The sequence below is a fragment of the Vigna angularis genome, chromosome 10 (assembly GCF_016808095.1).
Source record: "Vigna angularis cultivar LongXiaoDou No.4 chromosome 10, ASM1680809v1, whole genome shotgun sequence".
Lineage (NCBI taxonomy): Eukaryota > Viridiplantae > Streptophyta > Magnoliopsida > Fabales > Fabaceae > Vigna > Vigna angularis.
The window spans coordinates 12,039,463-12,045,462 of NC_068979.1; the positions used below are offsets into that span (position 1 = coordinate 12,039,463).

At 31.0% G+C, this 6,000-nt stretch overlaps 2 long non-coding RNA genes across 2 annotated transcripts; one reads left to right on the forward strand and one right to left on the reverse strand.

The window, feature by feature from the left end:
* Nucleotides 1-1,264: 1,264 nt before the first annotated feature.
* On the forward strand, nucleotides 1,265-3,415 carry LOC108335391 (uncharacterized). The gene is made up of 3 exons (XR_001832734.2): nucleotides 1,265-1,646; nucleotides 2,363-2,581; nucleotides 3,031-3,415. It is a non-coding gene; the product is annotated as an uncharacterized LOC108335391 (long non-coding RNA).
* On the reverse strand, nucleotides 3,085-5,691 carry LOC128194196 (uncharacterized). Its single transcript, XR_008245515.1, has 3 exons — nucleotides 5,578-5,691; nucleotides 5,316-5,429; nucleotides 3,085-3,166 (listed from the first exon to the last, which is right to left on the reverse strand). It is a non-coding gene; the product is annotated as an uncharacterized LOC128194196 (long non-coding RNA).
* Nucleotides 5,692-6,000: the final 309 nt, after the last annotated feature.

The window sequence follows — 6,000 nt, forward strand, 5'->3', positions numbered from 1 at the left end:
AGGTTGGATGTACAAAGATTTAATGAGACACTTTTAGCAAAATGGAAATGAAGATATAGATATGAGTATAAAGGATTGTGGAGAAACATACTAGAATATAAATATGGGGATTAGAGAGAGTTAGAGAACATGAAGCAATCCAATTATGAATCAGTATGGTGGAAGGATCTGAAGAAGGTATGCAGTATTGACGTTGACAAAAGTTTGTTGTATAAAAATATTAAATGGAATATAGGAAATGGAACAAAAATCAAAATTTGGGAAGATAGTTGGATTGATGAAATATCACTTGCTGAAAAATTCCTAGGTTATATAGTAACTTCATTCTTAAACAAGCTACAATATTAGAAATTGGTGTATGGAATAATGTGCATGGGAATGGAAAATAATGTGGAACAGGGAATGGTTTGAGTGGGAATTAATTAACACATGTAAATATGTTGAGACAAATATTAATACAGTATGCACCACGAATACACGAACATGATTCTTGGAAATGGAAGTCAGAGATATACCTGCAAAATTTGCAAACAAAATTCTACAAAGTAATACTTGTGGTGATTAGGGTGAATTCTTCAATATGATTTGGAAGACAAATGCAATCCCTAATCTCAAGCACTTTATTTGGAGAGTAGGTTTGAATAGTGTGACAACTTAGGATAACCTCCATCATAAAAATATACTAGTATCATGTAAGATGCGAGGATTTTGTACAAAATACGAAGAATCAGTTCAACATTTGCTTTTTGAATGTAAGGTAGCGAACTTAGCTTGGGATCTTTGTTATAAATGGATAGGAATAATAAAAACAAAGTCATGCAACATTTTCATCATTTTAACATGCTAGAATTGAATAGAAAAGGAAATCTTATTTGAAAGGTTACATGGATGACTTTAATCTGAAGTATATGAACATAGAAATAAGGTTTTATTCAAAAATGCAAAGGTTGATGAGGTGGAAATTTTGGATTAGAAATAAAATCCAAAATGCTACTTTTTTCATATTTCAATTGGTGTGCTCAAAAACTTGTATTACAAGTATTCAAAATAACTTTAATCTTAAGTTTAGTTATAATGTGAGGCAAAGGTCTATTACACCTTATTGCATTTTTTTTAGTTGTGTAATGTGAGGCAAAGGTCAATTACACCTTAGAAAAACAATATTTTGACACTTATAGTGATTGACACTCATTTGACACGCGGTGGACCCCATTTTTATGAATGTCATTAAGTTTGGAATTTTGCATAATGAAAGTGGCCGCCCCTTTGAAAAACCAACTCTTTGTCTCTCCACACATTGGATTCATTTTAATGGTTTAGGAACGCAATACCCTTTCTCTTTCTCTATTTTGTTCCAAAAACCCTAAATCAAACACAAAATCTCCTTCTTTATGGTGCTCAAGCAACCCTAAATCAAAGCAAAAAAAAGTGTGAAATTGATATTTATATTGTGTGCACGAAAGCGGGAAGTCGAACACGATTGTGGTGTGGTAAAATTTGAAAAATTTGATTCAATGGGAAGCGAAGAGTACTCTTTGCTGAAGGATTCAACAATCGAAATTGAAGCAAAGGACGAAACTTTCTCTCTTTGCTTTTGGCTTTATTTCACGACTTCCTCTGCATTCCCCTCTACCATTATTCAGCAGGTCTTACACATTGTAGCTTTTCCCTTCTTTCTGAGTTTTGTGTGTTAATGGGATATTAAGGTTTTTCTCAATCTTCTTAATCAACCTTTTTTCACTGTTTGGAATTTGTAATCGTAATATCGTGGGCCCGGACATTTTGTTTTCCTTGTTCTATATACCTCGAGAAAGTTGTGAGTTCTCTATGTTTTCAATGCACATTAAATTTGTTTTGGTTTTGATAACTGATGGACTGCTTGAACGTGTGTTTCTCATGCCTTTAGTTAATGGTTTAGGCTTTAAGGGGTTTTCATTTGTGCTCTTCAGTTTGAAATCTTCTTTCAATCAGTAAATTTATTACTTCCTGTTTTGCTAAACCTCTTTGCGTTAACTCAAAGTTGGAGTTTTGATAGGATTAACTCAGTTTTTGCAGAATATTTTTGTTCTTTTGCTTCATACTCAAAAATCCTAATTAGTAAATTAGAGATGTAGAATTTAGACTAGACCTATTCAATTATATATAGCTAAATATGTGATGCTCACATTATATTAGTAATGTCGGCTTGCTATAGAGTTGGGGAAACTGATTTCGATAGAATTTATTATTTGAGTGCGATGAATCCCTTTTCTTCTCTCACATTATGTTGTTTATTTTCATTTTGGGTTTTCTCATATTTGGTTGGATTGATGGTGGTAGTGATTTTTTTTTTTCAATTGTGTGAGTTTTGTAATTTTTCCAGATGTCCCTATACCCTCTCAAATTGACGTTAAACATTGAAGAAAGGGAATCCAATGAGTCCAGACGTTACTGGCTGGGCAATACCTGCTAGTGGTAGTTGAGGCAGTGAGAAACACCGAGAGAGGGAGCGGTGGTATATCAGAGAGGAGATGTTAGAATTGGGAGACAAAGATGGAAAGGGAAAGTAGGATTTTTGGAGTAAGGGAAGAAATCAAAAAAGGTATGGGGAGATTATTATGACTTGGAAGAATGGTTTCATGCTTTGTGGTGTTATAAATTAGATTACATGTATGAATTGGAAAATATAAATTTTACAATAACGAGTAATGATGAATAACAATTTACTTTATATAGCTTCAAGATGATGTTTTATGGGCAGTGCCAAGGCTATATCAACAAAATAAAAAACATTTCATACTTATAAATAGTTAAAGCTTTCAAAAGGATGAAAAAGAATTCACATTGTCACACACAATGTTATTGAAATTTGTACCAAATATTTTGGTTTGAAGGTGGAATTGATCATATAGGTTGTGTTGTGTTGTTTCAAATGATTCTGGTTTCATGTGTTTTGATTCCTATTGATAACTTGTATGGCCATCTAAATTTAATAATATTGCCATGTTTTGATTCCTGTTGTTAACTTGTTTTGACCACTTTCTTTAATAGTGTCGGTATTTGCAGGTGTTTCCAATTGATGAGCTAGTACGTATATCACTACAAGTTGTTACCAACAAGCCTCCAACACATTTCGTTGATGACATCTTTAGCAAATTCATTCCACCAGTTGACAACAACAACAAACCTGAAGACAGTGGATCAAACAAGAATATTAAATATTGAAAAATTTTAGGACTTCATTAATTTCTTGTTTTGTATTTCAGATTTATCTTTATTGTCAGTGTGGAATATTGTCTATCTTTACATAGATGTGTTTTGTAGTAAAATTTGTTAAGTACTAAAGTCAACTTCATAGATTAGTTGTTGCATTAAGTGGTTATGTAATGTATGTTATGTTCTAAGTTTTATATCATGTTGTTTTCATATAAAAAAAACTTGACAATATGGTGCAGTAACTGGTTATACCTTGAGCAATATGTGGTTATGAATTAAACTGGTTTTGTACAACTGACGAAATCATTAATACAAAAATAAGGGGTCATCCAATCTTGCACTTGAATAAGACTTAAATCATATCACAGCAAAGTAGAATGACTAAAGCAATTAATTACGCCTACTCTGCACAAATGAAACACAAATTAAACAAGTGTTGGTCAAAAATTGATTTCACAAGTTTTGGTGCAGTAATTGGTTATGTCTTAAGTCCTATGTGGTTATTTCCAAAGCTAATCATGTACAAATAAAAAAAAATGCTTAAGTTCAATATCAAGGATTATATTACTTTTGGTGCAGTAAGTGGTTATCCAATCAAGGGTATGTGGTGTAGTAAGGAAGTTGTTATATACAACAAATGTAGTGGTTCTTGAGAATAGATTTCATCATATTTATTAGTGCAGTAACTTGTTATTTACTCAGTCCTATGTGGTTATTTCTTAAGCTGGTTATGTACATTTACAAAAATGATTAAATTGAATATGAAATATCATATTAATTAGTCCAGTGGTTATTCAAATCAAGGGTTTGTGGCCTAGTATGAAACTCGTTATATAGAACAAATATAGTGATTCTTGAGGATAAATTTCATCACATTTATTGGTGTAGTAACTGATTATGTGCTAATTCGTATGTGGTTATTTCTGAAGCTGGTTCTGTAAACTAAAAAACTCTTAAGTTCAATATGAAGGATCAAATGAGTTTGATGCAGTAAGTGGTTATCTAATCAAGGACATGTGGTGTAGTATCAAACTCCTTATGTAGAAAAAATCTAGGGGTTCTTGAAGATAAATTTCATCACATTTATTGGTGTAGTAACTGGTTATGCACTCATTCGTATGTGGTTATTTCTGAAGCTAATTTTTTACAACTAAAAAACTGCTTAAGTTCAATATGAAGGATCAAATGATTTTGGTGTAGTAAGTGGTTATCCAATCAAGGGTATGTGTTGTAGTATCAAACTCCTTATGTAGAACAAATCTAGGGGTTCTTGAGGATAAATTTCACTACATTTATTGGTGTAGTAACTGATTATGTACTCATTTGTATGTGGTTATTTTTTAAGCTGGTTCTGAACAAGTAAAAAACGGTTTAAGTTCAATATGAAGGATCAAATGAGTTTGATGCAGTAACTGGTTATGTACTCAATTGTATGTGATTATTTCTTAAGTTGTTTATGTACATCTACAAAAATGCTTAAGTTGAATACGAAAGATCAAATTAGTTAGTCCAATAAGTGGCTATTCAATCAAGGGTTTTTAGTCTAATATGAAACACTTTATGTAAAACAAATATAGTGATTCTTGAGGATAAATTTCATCACATTTATTAGTACAATAACTGGTTATGTACTTATTCTTATGTGGTTATTTATGAAACTGGTTCTGTACAATTAAAATCGTTATGTAGAACAATTCTAGTGGTTCTTAAGGATAAATTTCATCACATTTATTAGTCCAGTAATTGGTTGTGTACTCATTCTAATGTGGTTATTTCTGAAGCTGGTTTTGTACAACTAAAAAAATGCTTATGATATTAGTTTAGTACAGTAAGTAATTATATAACAAGTGCTATGTGATTATTTATTAACTTTGTTATGTACAACTAAAACAAATGTTTTAAGTTAAATATAAAAGGTCATATTACTTAGTACAGGTAGTGTTACATCAAGGACTCTTCCAAACACTTGGTCTTCCAAACAGTAGAATCTAACAACCCTCATTATATACACAATCTTCAAGTTTATTATGTTTACCTATTTAGTTGTCGTTATTGATAATAATATATAACAATATAATAAATTAATTTTAATTCAGATTTAAAAATATAATCTAATTTACCTGCAAGGTCATTCCATCTTCTGAAACCGATAAATAATCTGGGATTCTAGCAAGATGCTTTTTCAAAGCTTCTCCATTTGGATCTTCCACCCAACAAGCAAGCATACCTAGTATCTATACAACACACAACATTTGTTGCTTATGTGAAGGGAAATAAAGATCTTCGTGTGTAGTGTGTAATATGAACAATTATCTTCTACATGCACAATATAATGAAAATATATATATAAATATATAGATCTAAGAATTTGTGATATTTTACCTTTGCACACTTGTGTCGTGCTTTCTTCCAATTGTTTTGTCATAAGGTTGAATAAAGAGTCCATCTTGTATTATTACCTTTCAATATGCAAGAACCTTTTAATTGCCAAAGTTCTAGTCAAGTCTTAAGTTTTTTTATTATAAATGGCATCATTGTAGTTTAACATTTCAGTTAAGTCGGCACCTTAAAATACATCTATCATTTGTCATCACATGACAAATATTATTAAAAGAAAATGAGAAAAAAAAAACAAAAAACATTGGCGGTCAAACCAAACCCATGAACAAAAAATACAAGATTAAAGTTGAGATATATGAATTAATTTTAAATTTTTTTAAGAGTTTGCTTTATTTTACTTTCTTTATAGAGCTTGGTAAGAAGTTTAGTCAAATTCACCTATCTGCAACATATAAACATTAGTTT